This window comes from Gallus gallus, chromosome 3 (assembly GCF_016699485.2).
Source record: "Gallus gallus isolate bGalGal1 chromosome 3, bGalGal1.mat.broiler.GRCg7b, whole genome shotgun sequence".
NCBI lineage: Eukaryota > Metazoa > Chordata > Aves > Galliformes > Phasianidae > Gallus > Gallus gallus.
In genome coordinates, this window is record NC_052534.1 from 13,831,340 (window position 1) to 13,848,793 (window position 17,454).

At 38.6% G+C, this 17,454-nt stretch overlaps 1 protein-coding gene across 19 annotated transcripts in view; it reads right to left on the minus strand.

Moving 5' to 3' along the window:
* PLCB4 (phospholipase C beta 4) overlaps positions 1-17,454 on the minus strand; it is a 216,837-nt gene that overhangs the window by 178,816 nt on the left and 20,567 nt on the right. The gene's annotated exons all lie outside the window — the stretch shown is intronic.

A 17,454-nucleotide genomic window follows, 5' to 3' on the forward strand; every position in this document is an offset into this window, starting at 1 on the left:
CACAAAGAGCTGCTCAGAAAATTAAGAGCAACAACGTAGTATTTTCCATTCTGAAATATAATTCAATGGCCTAACCTCAGCAATTCAGCAATTGCATCCAGCACAAGTTATAAACAGAACCTCTCTCACAAAACAGCCATCCAATTATTTGTATTTTGATACTGTTGTCTCTCTTCCTTCTGTCTTAACTAAAGGTATCCTCATACATATTATGCTTGTCAGTGGATCCAGGCCTTAGAGCAAAAAGAAACTTTTTAGCTGACTTTGGTCACTTCACCACAGGAAAAGAAATTGGCAACTCAGCTGACACTGTGAATGTACAAATACATTTTTGGGTGAGTCAGAATTGCTAAGAGTAAAAAACCTTACACAGTCACAGAAAAAGAGTTTCTTCCAGCAGGAAAAAACAATCTACCTTCCGTGTGGATAAAAGGAACCAAGCAACTCCAGCAGTAGTGGCATATGCCAAATTCAATAAATAGATAAGTATTCAAAATAAGCTTCTAGCATAAATCAAGAGCAGCTCCTAGTTTATACAGCAGAAACTTGTTACTCTCACCAGTCCATCTGTGTATGTGAAACATGAGACGAAATTGAACCACCGAAAGCGAACCAATTTGTTTCCAAAATTGTTTAGAAAACACAGCCATTACACTTCATAGTTTTGTACAGCACAGGTGACACAGTCTGGGTAAGTGAGCTGAGCCTTGCTCCTGTGCACATCTGAAGACATCAGTGTGTGCTGGTGTGGCTGTACTTTTTTTATGAACAGCCCTAAAACCTACACTGCAGCATTCACCAAAACATTCTATCCCTAACAGAATGCCAAGCAACACAAAAATCATTGTCAAGATCTCTCTGAAAACCTGTTAATGCTAGATCTCAGCCACTGGGATCATACCTCTTCACTTATGTGCCATGAACACCAAATGCAGCTAAAGTTTTCCTACTGAAGTGCCACAAACACCACGACAGACAGTTTTTACGCAGTCCTGAACTATTCATAAAGGTAAGATTTGTTTGTTCAGTGGTCTTCTGAACCATTCTCCCAGCTTAAACACGAAGTACAGCTTGGCAAAATTGCCACACAGTGGGGAAAGATGAGCATACTTTAGTTTTTTCCTTGCAGATTACCAGAGAATTCAGTTTGCAAAATCCCCAGCTAAACTGTGATGGTTCATCATCATAAGGGACAACTTTCCTTGAAACTCTGTCAACAGATCCCATACCTCTACTTTTTAGCTATTACAGAAGAAAACAATGTTGTCAGCACTGATATAAGGTTTCTTTCTTACCCATCATTACCCCAAAAGATCAAGGAGAATGATATGACAGTAAAACAATGCTGGAAACCTCCTGCAGTTTCCCACCTAAGAACACTTGGCTAGGGACTGAAGAGAACTTGCTTTTATTACCCGCTGGGAGACTGAAACTTTACAGCTCCAATAAGGACCTCTAGCCTGACTCTAATTAAAAGCAGTGTAATATTACCCAATTTAGAAAAGACCATTAAAATCTTAATTTAACCACGACGATTCTAGTGCATGAATACATCCTACTCTAAAATAGTCATTACCTACAAAACCTTCACTGATTTTTGTGCCAAAAGAATCATCAACCATAGTTTATGTGCTGGTTAATTACTGTTAAATACATTTATTTATTTTAAATTTCAGAGACCTACATTCCCTATGCAACAACATGGACACGTAATTCCTGAAGAGGTTCAGGTTTTCGCATTTTTTTTTTCCAGGATCTGCAAATAATAATAATAATAAAGCAGAGAGTGCCAGCTGGTACATGCTTTTGGGCAGGAAACCATACCAAAGTACTGTTATGTCAGCCCCTTGCCTCCCAGCAGCAAACAGCAAGGCTGTGCACTGCCAGGTCCTGTCTTCAGTGGGGCAAACTGTTCTAGCAAAGGCTATTGTACTGAATTGCTCATTCTCGCCTGAAGCCTTTAAGAAACCTCAGCTCCTTCCTGGAGTGGAGCCTTGCCAGGGACATCAGTCTGTTGCTGGCGACACACTCTACACACAATTTGGTGGCTTCCTGCTCAAAGCATTACATAATTTGAGCCTCTGGCATATCCTTCTGGAACATTTCACATACTAATCCACAAGATCAGTAGCTTTTTCAATCACCAGATAACTCCATACCTTTTCTTCACTGATACTGACCTGGAGAGTACTGACTGTAGGGCCTGAAGCTGTCTATTCCCAAGTAAATGAAAACTGGACATTATGATTCACTGACAGATAAAAGCAACAGCTAAACAAAGATTCATTTGTTAATAACTTTGAACACAAAGGAAAAACATCCATTCCTACCACAGGAATGCCACAACAGAAAATCATATACGGAACAATTAAGGACAGTTGCATTTAGCTTCACTGAATCAAGTCAGAAACTTATCAAACAAAGCAGACAACCTGCTGCTAGTGTTTCATGTGATGTACAGGAAACATTGGTCCCACATCTGGCTCCAGCCATGCACTCATGAGTTAAGAGAGTTCTCAACACAGCAGCTGGGTACATATAGTTGAAAAACAGGAGAGCTGCTCCGGCAGTAATGTCTTCTGTTTTACTATGGCGGCCTATGACACCAAAGGCAGATGCTGGTGGTAAGGCAGTAGAACTTGTACCTCCCCACCAATATTCTGTTACATTTTGTTGCAGTCTGGCAGATGGCAGCCAAGGGGCAGTCTGACAAAATGGCATCTGAAATGGAAACGTGTATGAAGTGAAGGCATGTCACTGAATGCCTCCAAACAGAAAAAAACAGCACCCGCTGACACTCAGCAACGCTTGCTGAATGTTTATGGAGGTATGTGAGTGGATGTGGGCATAGTGAGGCAATGTGTGGTGTACTTCAGCAGTGGTGAAAGCTGGCGCAAATTCTTATGAGCACGGCATCCAGGCTGTTGTTCATCACCGGTGAAAATGCATAGCTAATAGTGGTCACTACGTTGGAAAAGTGTTCTGTAGTTGACAATTTGCTCTATCAAATATCGTTATTGTGCCCTTTGTCGTAGTTTCCATGGAAATAAATAAGAGGCATTACTTTTGGAGAGACCTATGTATAACTGCTTGGTGCTTGCTGAGCAATATTCAGCAGACTGTATTCCCAAAGCAGGTAGACCACCTCCACAGAAACTCCAAAAAAAAAAAACCAAACAAACTGGGGGACAGAAATCATATTTTATAAAAAACATATTAATTAATAAGTTAGGTAAGCTCTCAAAAATAATTTGTATGCAAAAATAATCTTTCAGACATTTTCATACAGTGACTGAGTTGTATTTATCTGATAAAACCACATCATCTAAACCACGCAGAAAGCAGCAGTGTTTGTGCAATACAAAGCAGATACCACAATCTCTTCTCAGTATGCAAATGTAACAGGCCTAAGAAACAAACTGTGATTTCAATCTCGGAATTTGAGGGTATCCTGAAGTTCCCGCATGTATTTTTACCTATGCCTCCAAAGGATATTTTGTTCTCAAAAATGCAAATGCTACTTTTACAGTCACCTACAGCAATTCACTGGAACCAAAATTATCCTGCTGCAGTTCTGAGAGGTTTTTGATCTATGAAATCACTCACTGCAGATGAAAGCAGTAACAATCCAAAGCTTCTCTTACGGCACTGCAAAGAATCCAGCTCTATTAGATGCAAATGTCTTTATTCTCCATTGGCCAATGATGTTAATTATTTTCACAAAAATAGTGTATTCTGACCAGCAGCAACTAAGATTTCTCAACATATCTAAAGAAAACATAAGTGAAGGGGCAATCCCAGACTTCAACTTGCAACCCAGGCAGCTGACATAGACAACATGAAACTAGCAGTAGGTGAGAAGAAGGCAAGAGGACAGATGCTCCTTTCAGGCCAGGCAAGCAAGCCACCAGATCTTTAAATCACTACGATCACCTCAGTGTGAGCACAGAAATCCTAATGAAGCTCATTCATTCTTTTTGGGATGCACCCCATGTGCCAGAAACTCAAAGTTCACTTCTTCCTATTCATGTTTCAAAATATAGACCAGCAGCTCCAATGCAGCATGTTTTAATCTGTGCTTCTATTATCACAATCCTTGATAGCATTAAGAGAAAAAGATTAAGCAACAGTACTTTTCTCCTTGAATATTTACTGAGATCACTATGTATCAGCTATAATACTAGGTAAATTGCATAGTGCAAAAGAACACTGAGTGGGTGTGCCATTTTATCCAAACCTTTTTGTTCCATAAGACGTTGGAAAGTACATAGCTGACCATATCAGGGTGAGATACTCCAGTAAAGTTTAATCATAGCAAACTCTTACAAGTGAACCAAATAGATGTTCTCGGCTTTTAAGTCAAGTCTCTTTTTTGACAGTCAGTAACTCACATTTCTTCCTCCTCACTTTTAAACTACTTCAGAGAACATTATTTATTACTAAAGCCACCTGTGCCTCTGGAAAATGCTCCCTTCCATACCTTTCCTCCTTCCCACTGGGCTACGCATTGAAGAGACAGCAGTATATTTAAGTCAATTTTTACACTAACAGATGTTGCACCACAATAAAATTGCTTTGCTACAAGTTCAAGAAGAAGGTGGTGGAAAGAAGTTTACGTAACCAGGAATCATCAGCAAAAGCAACAGAGGGTGGTAAATTACAGAACAGACATTTAATTTCATAAAAACGTATCTTTGCTTTCCAATTTGTTTTAGTTCCACAGGAAAATCGGACTGGCAGTCACTTCATAATGCACTGCAAGGCCTAAGTGCCAGCAGCTCTTCTTGTCTTAACAAAACATACCAAGCTGAAATTAAATTACAGCTGGCTTAAACTCGCTTATTTTACTGCTACCCACCTAAAGCACATATCCAGTTCAAAGTAAACATGTTTAGTCATTGAATAATATGAAGTATAAAAGAAAAATTTTCACTGTAATAAACTGAGAGATACATTTCAAAACAACTTTGATTACCATTTCCAAATCTGGCTGCAACCAGCTAGCTAAAAGTGGCACGATTGTGATGGAAATAGCATGATATTTCAGTGCAAGAAAGTAAATAATTTCTACCAGATACTTGCACAGGAGCTGAAACCCACCCAAGAAAGCCATTTGCATTATCAGTTTGCATTGTTCTGCTGTTGCGTTTTGACACTGAGTTTACACATTAAAATGCTAGTACAATGCCCCCTTTTTTTCCATCTTATGCACTTCCTTGGGGGCAAAGTCTGATATGGCTGGCCAGATTTTCCTATCTACTAATACCTGCCAAGCAGAAAACTGAGTGACATCTGTTTGATGTTGTTTGTCCAGCAAGCTGATCAAAGCATTACACACCTGCAAGAGAGGTTTACTGAGCCTCACTGTGCAAATACCCGGAGCCCTATGCTGCAGGCTTTATTCAAACCAGTCTCTGATGACGGAAGCCAGCACCAATTGTGTTAGGTTGCCCAAAATAAAAACCTACACTTAAAAACAAAGCAATAACTTAGTTTTTAGTCAAGTAGGACTACAATTATAACATGCAGCTCTCATTTTTTGTCTAATCCTTTCATAGTTCAATTAGAATTGGTGAACGCTTATGTTCCGTTTCCTCTATCCTAGAAGAAGCATTCTGCTCAGAGCTCCTCCTTCATCATTCAGGAAAACAGCATTTTCAACATAATGCCTAAGAAGCATTTCCAGAACCATCATTAAATGGTGCACAACTGCAAAGTGACCAAAAAACCTAAATGTAGCTCAAACATCTGCCTAGATGTACATTTGATATATTTGATAGCAATTTCTACCTTTTTTCGTCTATTGCTTTCCTCATCCAACTATGCTGTTGGAGTTTGCTTTTGTTGCCTTATACAGAACTAGAAAGAAGGAGAAAACAGAACCAAACCAGCACAGATAAATAATTTTAAAACTGACAGGGATATTCTTTGGCAGACCTGATGCGTGCAACTGCTTCAGCACACTGTTTGAAAAACAAAACAAAGCCATATATATGGTTTTGACTTGAGACTGTCCCTTTAAGTAAGCTTTGCTGATTCAGACTATGGTTGTACAGTTGCCAAGGGGGGCGGGGGGGTGAGGGAGCTCCTGAGTTATGCTCTGACTTACAAGGTTTACACAGGGAATCCTCATACCTAGAAATAACACAAAGAAGCACATTTACATTTTCTGCTGTAAGACTGCTGCCATGAAGGTTATAAGGAAACAGACTGCTTGATAAATTTTCTATACCAGACTATACTTCTAGAACTGAAAATAATGGAACCTTGCTACTGCTGGGCTATAAATCAAAACTGGATCTGTTCCATAACAAAAGTATTAAAGACAATGGCCTCTAATACTGTATGACATGTCAGTCTAAGCAGTCTGAGCAATGCCTTACTTCACATAATAAGCTGCACTCCTGGGAGTTTGTTCTGGTATAGTATGTACATGCCCCTGATTTACTACACTCTGATTTGCAAGCCAAGGTCAAGTAGTAATTTACCAGAATCCCTACTGGTAACACACAAGAAGCTGCAAGCTTCTGTAAGCCCTCTTTATCACACTAAAAGAAAAAGAAACAAACAACAAACAAAACAACAACAACAAACCCTCAAAAATTGGAATATGAAAGATACCAAATTGTCCTAATCATCCTGAAAGCTGCTTTATACCTTTAGATGCTTCAGCACGTTGAACCAAACAACACAGATGTCATTTCTTTCAACTTACATAAAACACCATCATGCACATATTCCAATGAAAACCAGTGTGCTGCAGAGTATTACCTCATCTGAAGCATTGATGAATCGTCACCAATCAGGTCAAAAGAGAAAAAAAAATGAACTGCAATAAATGCTGTAAAATAAATAATGCAAGCATAGTCCCTGCCCCAGAAACCTTGCAATTTAGGGCATGAATAAAGAATCCTTAAGGGATCTTACCAAGCCTATCTAACATTCCTGAATTCTGAGTTTTACGTTGTGACTGTACATCAGTTCCTACTTTAAGGACTTGAAATGGAAGTATATATATATACACACATTATTCTCAGGTGCTCTGTAGAAGGTTGTTGTGCATCTGATTATGAACCTTCTCGTCAGGCACTGCCACAACAGATGAGGAAGGCACTGGAAAGTTATCATAATCAGACCAGAGGTGGCAATGTGCATAGAATTTAACCCAAATCCTGGCCTGAAACACAGAGAAATCTAATTTTAAAAATTCTCACTGCAGCCACATCTGCTTAAATCCAAGAGATATGGGAAGAAAATGTGGGACAAGACTTCATACTTAACAAACAGCAAAGAGACTGCCTTCAAGATAGGCCCCATCCTTCCCCTGCCAAAGTTGTTCAGATATTGAAGTAACCTTCATTCTAGTTCTAGAATGTAACATGTCTTGAGCTAACTTATTTCCTTTAGAAGGCATAATTTGAGCCTCCTTGGATGTATACCCAATAAAAAATTGACAAATTCAGTTCTAAAACCAAATGTAGAACTTCCGCTGCAAAACAGACAAAGAGATGTAGTCGTATCTCAAGTTCTGAAGAGCTGGGTTTGCGCAGTTGCAGCATGCTGTACTTGGTTCAGTTTTACTTCTCGTAGATGGCATGCCTCTCTCTGATTCTTGAGGGAAAACCCAACTGAGGTGCCAGAAGAGCTCTACAGGTGGAAGGAGATGCCACCCTTTAAGACAGATGCAGGAATATCATCACCATTTTTGCTTATTGTATGTAGTGTTGTTCTTTTCAGACTTTGGCTCTCTCTTTTGTCAGATCTAATGTCAAGATACAAGAAAAAAAACACCATAAAAGAAGCTACTAATTTACATGTTAGATAGAATAGCCTTTTCATTTTCTCTCACTCTCCATGTTCTGCTTTGTTTCTGAGTGTTACTAAGCTACTGCCAACTTTTTTAGAGGCAGTGAGTAGACTGGTACAAAATAACAACAATAACACTACTCATACAGCATTTCCAACTACTCAGGAGACAAGTATCACCCAAGCTTCACTAATATCTAGCAATGCAACAAAGTCTTTCGAAACACCACAAACCACAAGGAAAAAGCATGAGTGACTTGCTCTACCTTTAGCCAGGCCAAAACACAGTTGTAATGGCAAAACAGTGCTAGCTGCACTGAGCTAGACACGGCCTACAGAGTCACTTATTTGATCAAGCCCAAAAAAGAATAAAGGCAGTTAACACTAAAATTTATATACCCTGCTTCTCATGAGCTCTTGAAGAACATAATTCTACCAATCCTTATCTCATGGGCTTTGCCCAGAATTAGCTGCACTGTGAGCAGAACAAATCACATCTGCAGTGATGTACTCCTCATGCGGTAATTTCATCAGTTATTTTCTCTTTTAACAATTAGAAATAGACCACTAAGCAAACAAATAGTTATGGCCTATCAGTCTTGCAGATGCAGAAACTTGCAACAGCTTTCTGAAAGGCACCTTAGCTGAGGTGCAAAGTGAATTCAAGTTCAATATAAGGCTCAAATTGACTTAGGTTTTGTGCTTGTAACAGCTGCACTTCGACAACAGACATTGCTGAACATGAAGAACAACTTCTGTTAAGGTTTTGTTTCAGTCATTAAGAAACACGCTGATTACCAGTTGACCTACAGACCACTTAGGTAAACAAAACATGTCCCAAAGCCTTTAAACAGTCTAATGTTTAAAGCTTAAGAAGTGATGGTAGTTTGGAGATGTGGAAGTAAAAAAGTTTCTGCCTACTTTCAGGCATCTTTAAAGAATTCTTATGTGTAATTTTAAAATTAACTGAGAAGTATTATCATCAACTTTTTCAAAAGGAAAAAAGACGCTAGGAATTTACATTTATTTCACGTATGGAGGAGCACCTACTTTTTACTGAATACAGTTGTTTTCTTCTCTACTGGGGGGATTCCATGTTATGGCTTACAGAATGAAGTAGTATTGCCAAGAAAGCCACTATAATTTAAATTACCAATGAGTTTTAAGGAAAAAAATATATGTTACACAACAAATACCACAAAGTCTACAACTTAACACCCTTTAGATACATAGTTTCATAACTCAAAAAACAAACAAACAACCCTGATATCTCACTCTGCCAATTGCTACCTCTAACATATTGAAAAAACACTTTTGGCAGTTTTTCCAGATGAACTGGGCAAGCCAACACCTTCACGATCCACACTGGTTCAGATTTCTAATTGCTTATGGAAGACCTCACCATGTATAACTTCAAATGCTATGGAAAGGCAGCAATGATTCATTTACATCTCGTTCTTTATCAAGAGAATGGGGAAACAAACAAACAAACAAAAAAACAGATCATCCCAAAACTAAGACTGAAAAAATCTAACATAATTTTACGTGACTGAAACATCTCCTCTATTTTGTTCTGCTAAGACTGCCTTTTGTAAAAAACAAATACCCCCCCCCCAGCCCTACCCTATTTTATAAAGGGAAGAAGGTAAGTTACATGAAAGCAGTAAATATTCTCACACTAAATTACAGTAGTATGGAGGAAACTTCTCAGAACTATGTAACAGCAGGGTAATTCTCTGCCATTTCTACCCTTGAATTTCAAGATCTGTTTTCCATTTTTCAAGAGTCTTAAAGTATGTTAAAGTAATCTCCGCATTGCTCAGCATTTGAATCACAGAAAACTACTCACCAAATTTATCATTTGATGATTCAAAATTACCTAAAGAACTACCTGTATTTCTTTACGCATAATTTCAGACCAACTTAATAGATGTTTTTAAACAGAGCAAGCAAGCAGCTGAGAGCTGGAATTATATCTTTGCTTTCACAATATTCATTCTCAATTGTTCTACTGTGGGGAGGTGATGTGGTTATACCAGAAGCAAGTAGTGCCTCATCAAGGATGAAATGAAGGTGAAAGTGGTGAAGATTACAGGGAATGTTTATATGCCTTTGGTTTAGTTATGCTTGCCTAAATCAGGTGCGTACTTCTTGACAGATCGATTCAGTTGAATTAGCTTTGAAATTTGAAGAGCTACAATAATTGTCTCAAAAAAAAAAAAAAAAAGTCCTTGGCAGCTAAACTCACCATTTTGTTGGGTTTTTGTTCTTTTAAATTAGCTTACTTCACACCAACTCACAGCTATTCATGTAAGTACTGCTTTCATCTCAAAGGGGTTTTAAAATACAAGAAAAGTTTACAAAACAAACATAATGTTTGTATAGCAAAGAATCACTGCAAACAAACTTCTGATTTCCCCACAACTGGGACTGCATCTACATAGAAAGTCGTTAGAAACAAAGGCACAGCGATCCAGGCAAAACTTGGAAAGCCCAATTTGCCCAGCTTTTTCAAAATAAAATAACCAAGCAGAAACAAAACAACTAAGTGGTCCATCAACATAATCAAAAACCATTACTTTCATGAGACTACAATTTAGTGAAAAGAACAGCACTGAAACATGAAGATGCAGGGTGACTGGGTTTTTCTGCACAATCTGGACTAGCTGATAAAGGTTTAAGTAATGAGCCGATTCCCCTATCAACTGCAATTTGCACTGCAGACTTCATTAATACAAATTCTTCCAATTGAACTTGAACAGACTAGCAAAAAATGAAGATTTATACCTTCCATACCAATTGAATAAAAACATGCAATAGCAACATCAACGCTCAACTTCTTCTCAGTAGAGTTCATACAGCTCAAGACAGAGACAAAAACGAAAAGCAGAAGACTGATACCGCCGTTTCTTTTTCCAATCCAAGCACAAACTCATCCTTACTACCAGCTCACTGAAGACAACAAAATGATTATTAGCTGCCTTTGTTTTTCAAAATAAATGCAAATGACAGTTAAGTACATAAAAGAGACATTTGTACACAATCCAGGCATCCACTCACAAAAGTAGCAGCTACCAAGGTCATCAACATTACATCAGCGTTTTAATTGGATACGCCTCAGTGAGAGTTGGGTACCATATGCTTTTTCCAAGGTGTGACTCTTCATTAATTTAACAAGGGATGAGATGGCAATAACTCCCACGAGAACAGTGCAAATACTTCTTCCATTACCTGACACAAAGGCTAATTTAGCTCTAAGACATTTTCTTGTACAAAGACACACACGTGAAATGGCACACAGTTACAAGCCACTTTTAAATGACGTCAGGTTAACCTTATGCTCTCATTAGCACATGTCAAAGGAGACCATTATATCAGCACATGTCAGCCAGGTTCAGCATATCTGCAGATTCCAGTACGTTCAGTCTGTGCAGAAAGTGCAGCGGGCAGGAAGAAAAAAAAAAGCACAGGACTAAGTGTACATAATGCTTTAGGATACGTCCAAGTAGATAAAAAACTGCTTCAGGTTAGCAGTGTTAGACTAACAATATAAGAAAAGGCAACCTTTGCAACTAAAAAGCTATCCATTTCATTCCAACCTAGGCATAGCTTTTCCCTCAGAACTTACTTCTGCTCCCTACCACCTACTAGACTCACGGGTCAACAAAAAGCTTGTGCATTTCATAGCTGAAAAACTGCATGAGCAAAAAGAACAGCCAGACTATAAAAGATATTGCCAGATACGAAGGATTTGGAAGCAATCACTATATAGGTTGAATGGAGGTAGAAAGATTACAAAAGCAACAGATTCTCCACAGGATAAAGACATCACAAAGGGCTAGCTCTTCTAGTTTTAGAGCAAGCAGAAGAGCCTTTTGGACAACAGCTGTATCAGGGCAACCCTAAAAGGGAATATAGCACCACATCTCTACAGGACGATGAGAAGGATCTGGATCTTATTCCCATTCAGACTTCCTTGTTTGAGCCCTCAGTTATTCTCGTAGGTTGCATCTCTCCCCTTTCACACAGGGGCACAGACCTCCTGCTTCAGCATAGGAATTCACCAATCAAGGCAGATAACTGCATCATGTGAGTGACAGCACACAGGCTGAGGGGAATTTCCAAGAGCTCCCCTGCACCTGAAGCATACACAGATGCAGGAGATTTCCGATGTGAAAATCACAAGCTGAGTGGTGATGCTGAGCAGTCACATTAGCTGCAACTAACAGGTCTTACACTAGACCGCAGTGCCTCATCTGCAAGCTGCTCTAATATACCTGCAATCACATTCCATCTTCCCTTGTTATTTAGTATATGACAATTATTCCTGAGGATATTTTGCTAGAGAAGTGGTACACAAATAGCAAACTGTACAACCAGAAAGAAGTAATTGCTGTCTATTATTTGCTGATGTCAGACATGCAGTACAGTTCTCTGCATCCAGCAGAAAGCCCAGTTAATCTGCACCAGTCCTGAAGGGTTTCGTGTGGAGGAAAATTAAGAAAACAACAGTAAATCATCAGACACCCCATGTGCCTCACAGACACAGTTTAGGGACAAAACACAGTCCGTTTCATCACCAGACTGCACCACACAACCTCTCCCTTAATGTAATTCTGCTTCACTATCATCTCTACAAACAAACCTACCACAAATTGATCTTCTTTCTTCAGAAAGGCATTTTCTTCCCTGATCAGGACCCTTCATAGGAAAGATTATACCAGTTCTATTCGGTTCAATAAATCAAATCAGTCCAGACACAGTAACCACTCCATGGCTCTATGTCATACTTCCCATTAAGTCATCCATCTTCTATTTCCACTAAGTCTTCTGAAAGGAATTCTGGATTAATTAAAGTTACACGCCCTAATCATGTCTATGTAAGGAAGAAAACAACTTGCATGAAGGTATCAACATCGAAATACTGTTTAAAAAAAAATATACTCTAATATATATATTTCAAAATATATTTCAAAACAAATAGTTCTTATCGTAGTTACCAACTCTGTTTTCTATGTCTGCTTTCAGCAGCTGCAACAGCAATGTAGATGTTTAAGGGCAGCAATAGATACAAGCATCTTGGATCCAGAATATAGCCTCAACTAAGGGGAAACTAGTAAAGATCTGTACATGCAGTGAGTCTAGCATGTGCAGCAACATGAATAATGAACGTCACAATCACTCGGGTAGGAAAACCAAAACACAAACATTAGATATGTGCTAATTTCAAGCATGGGAAAGAAGAGGAAGAGAGAGGAGAAAAAGGGAACAGAAAACCTTTTACAGTTCAGAATGAAGCCTAAAAGATCAAGGAGGAAAAGCCATCACTTTGTCATGAGAAGTTCTTTTATCCAGCCTATCTTGTTAAACCACAGCCTACCTCTCACTGACGTTGCATATTATTTTCCACAATATGCTCTTCACAGGATCGTGGAAACTCTAGGTCACTGGAATCCAAGAAATGCTTCTTATTAACCTTTTAAGAACTTACTCTATTTGCCCCCTTTATTAGTCACTAACCTTCTGACTGATCATTCCAATTTACAAGAGCACGCGTGCTCAAGTTCAAGTAGGTTTCCTTTTCTAACAGTATCTATCTACAACTTCAAGAGCAGTGTGCGCTGTAATACCTTTCCCATACCAGCTTCCTACTTAATCAAATACACTCAAATATCTCCGTAGTTGAACGTATATTTTCTCTCCAATGCAGGTCGAAAAGCATATTATGCAACTCTGATAGGTGAATTACAGCGAAACCATATAACATAAAGAAATACAAGTACCAAAGGTCTAGATTACAACATTTTGAAGAATTAAGAAATCTATCAATGTAACATCTGTCAAGGAAATGCAAATTTAATCTGAACAGTCATTCATAAACTGAGCACCTACACCTTCATATAACTTCTCAACCCCTTCTGAAGTTATCAACTGTGAGGTTAGTTCACATAGAAAGTCACAACTTGGGAGACCCCAAGTCAACTGCTTAGTCAACTTCTTCAGAAAAAAAGAGGGCAGATGTGTGTGGTTGTGCAGCTATTTCATCAGTACTGATTTCAAGATGTCCACAGACTGCACAACAGACCACATTCCAAACAGACTGCCTCACCTCAGCTGCCTAGAGTTCCAAGTTGTCGTTACTCATTAAGAAATAAGCTCTTGTCTTGAGAAAAGAACAAGGCCTTTATTCTCCAAGGGCACAGTTTCATCACCATTATGGTAAGATAGTAGCTTCCATACAGAATGAAATTCAAGGCCAAAACCTTATCTGTATGACAGCTGCCAATCACATTCTTAATTCATGTTTCCATCATTTCTTACTGTAACAGGTAGAAGAAAAAGGAGAGATGCAATATCAAACTGTCTGGTTGTGGAATAGAACTTCTACCAGACAGCACACAGCAATTGCAGAAAGTCAGATAAATCAGATTTAGTCAAATGTATCTACTTACTCAATAAGTTGGTCTCTACAAGAGGGTAAATGAGACCTCTGCATCCCCGTACCTATGGATTTTGTAACCTCTGTTGCTCTACAACCAGCTCATAGCCATTGGTGGGATAGGATCAAGACTGAGATGAACACCAGTAGCTAGCAATGGGAAAGAGTGGAAAGCAACAGAGAAGTCAAAGTAATGGCCTAACTAGTGACAGAAATTTAAGCCATTAAAGAGCCAAGTGGATTTACTATCCAGAAACCATATCTTTTCCTCTTAAGGAGCAGTTAGATTACATTATGGCAGCCTAGTCTTTCATTGACACCTGCACTTCTCCCTAGGAATAGCTTCCCTCCCACAGAAAAGACTGACTGGTGTTTTTTAGAACTTCAAAGGTGAAACAAAGCATTAAAAACATTGGCAAATACCATTCATGAAAACCTAGTAACAAGGCAAACAGGCCAGTATGACTTCACAACAATCTGCCTAAAGGCTGGGCTCTTTAGCAGAAAGAAAGAGAGAACTTTGTTTTACTCTGCTCCAGAAGTCGAGAGGCTTTTGCTGTTGCCTGGGTGCAGCTTTAACGAGTTCTTCATTGAGCGGATGATACCTACATAGCACACCATCCTATTAACAGCAGTAACAGCCTAATGGAAAATGGCTCATATAGACAAACTGACAAAAGAAACCACAGCGCCTCACCACCTTGCATAAACTGATGTAGGTCTTAAGAAGTAGGGACTGTAAGTACCAGTTTTACTCCAAGATCCCATCAGGATCTTTACAGGGACAAGATCAACAAGTCACTATCCAGAAGGCTGCTGAATAAGAATCTCTGAAGCCATAATAGTGCTGCACTATTTCTTTGCCTCATATAAGTTACTCAGGAGCACTGTGCCCTCAAAACTACAGAGTTTGGGCATTATTGCTGTGAGAACAGCTGTGAAATGGCAGTCCTAATACCTCTCCTAAAGTTGTAGCTCTCTTCTAAGCACTACAAATATATAAAGTATGTCCTTCTCAAACATGGAAGTTACTAATAGCATAGTAAGTTAATTCCAAAACGGATGGGAAACTGTTGTCGTACAGTTTTACAAGTCGCTTTATCCATAGGTAGGAAATTTCCAGAAACCACCAAGATGGGTAAGAAACAGTGAAACAGATTTTTAAAGCTTACTATTCACAGGGTGAGAACATAAGCAAAGCAGGTTAACATCAAAGCACAGTACTTCTTGTATTTATACCGTGGACATCCCATACATTTAAACTCACTACAGATCAGATCTTTGTTAATACAAGTCCATCATCACACAGCAAAGTCAAGTCTACAGATACTTATTTATTTTAATTTTTGCAACAGCAAGAGGACTGCAAAGCCTGCTCTCAAAGTCTGAATGAATAACATTTATCTGAGCCTTTGACGTATACACATAAGTCATCATGATGTGGTAAACGGTACACAAGCATCTCTCAGAAATCCTAAACAGTACAACTAAAAAAATCAACTTTGAAAAGACACCTCCGCCAAACTTTCGAAGAGTTAATAATTTGCATCACAGATATCTCCACATGCAACCTCTGATGACATCCAAGAGCACTCCCAAAACTGAATGTATAAAACATCTTGCAGAATTAGTAAATGAAATCAAGCTATCAAATTTGTAATATTTGAAGTGGCACAATGCACCTAGTTATTAGAGAATGGAAATAAGCCCAGGCTTAGCCACACTAAAATAACGCTTATGCAACCTTTCATAATGATTCCCTCACCAACAACCGACCAGAGATTTTCATGGAGAGTTTCACTTACAAAGTAACCTACAATACTTTTCTAAGATAGGATAGCTGATTAAAACTATAGAGGAAATTTTCTCCAAAAAGGAATGAGGTATCAGTTTTCACAACTAGTCACTCTTAGGTAAAATGCCTGGATTAAGTTTTTGTTCTCATTTTTAATGTTCTGATAAGCATTCCTGCCCCCTTCTCTCTTTCTACTGGACAAAGGATTAATTCAATTTTAAGGAAAATCTGAAAATAATGTTCTCAGACTTGATTCTTCTGCAAATTATGAACAGGAAGGAATAGCAACTGAGCTATTATAACCACTGAGGATAAGTAAACCACTAAACAATGCAAGGCAACCACTAAAAGTGACAAAGTAAAAAAAGAAAAAGATTTATTTTGCATTTCTTTTTCAAGCAGCAAGAAAATTACACCCCTAGAAATGTTCAACATGGTGTATGTAAACCTAGTGAAAATGAAGTCATTAATTGCTATAAAGCTGTAGCAAATATCTGACAGACTCACAACATAGCCCGAAGTTCATCATCGTAGGCAGATATTATTGGAACAAATGGCCAAAGTCTGCAGTGGAAGCCAGTAGCATACACCAAGCCGAAACAACTCACCATTATTTTAGAAAAATGGGAAAACTGAACACAACCAGTGATTTTGGGTGCCATATAACAATGAAGTATTTCTTGTGTCAGTCAGGGAAATTCATATGAAATCTCTCTCTTCTCCCCTTCTGGTATTTACCTCTTCCCTCTCACGGTTCTTTATTCTCTGCACAGTAAGAAAAAGCAGAGCGTACGTTATGCATAAATTCATGACAGAGAACACTGTTTTAGAACAAAGCTCCTTTGCGTGGGTGCATGTCTATAAAATAAAAGGCATTGTTACTCTACTGAGTACGTATCCACATCCAGCAATCAAATCAGAACTCAAAACTTTATTTTGACAGCTACACGCAGTTATATTTTTCACCAGAGGTTTGACTTTCACATTAATACCTGGGTTTTAGCGATATCATCACAAGATGAATCAAAACTGACATGTGAAGCAAGAGTAGTATTAATAATAGCTAGGGAAGAGAATTCTCATCCCTGAAATCTGTAATTTATTTTAATTACTTTACAAAGTTACCAACCACGGAGAGAAATGAGTCTGTTCCCAGCTCATATTAAGAAACTGTCCCTTTATAATACAGAATTGCTCAGCTCTACATAATAATAATTGTTTTGTGCTGCACAGCAATATTAGATATCCTTTCTCTAGAGGAAGCCTGCAAATGCTACTGGCATTACACTTGCAAAAGTTGAGAGAAAATAACCTGTAGCAATGCTGCCAGCTTGCTCAAACTGCTCGAGTAAATGACAGAATACAACCACCAACACAAACGTGTTACGAAAGAATCTGCTCCATCCTTTCGCAG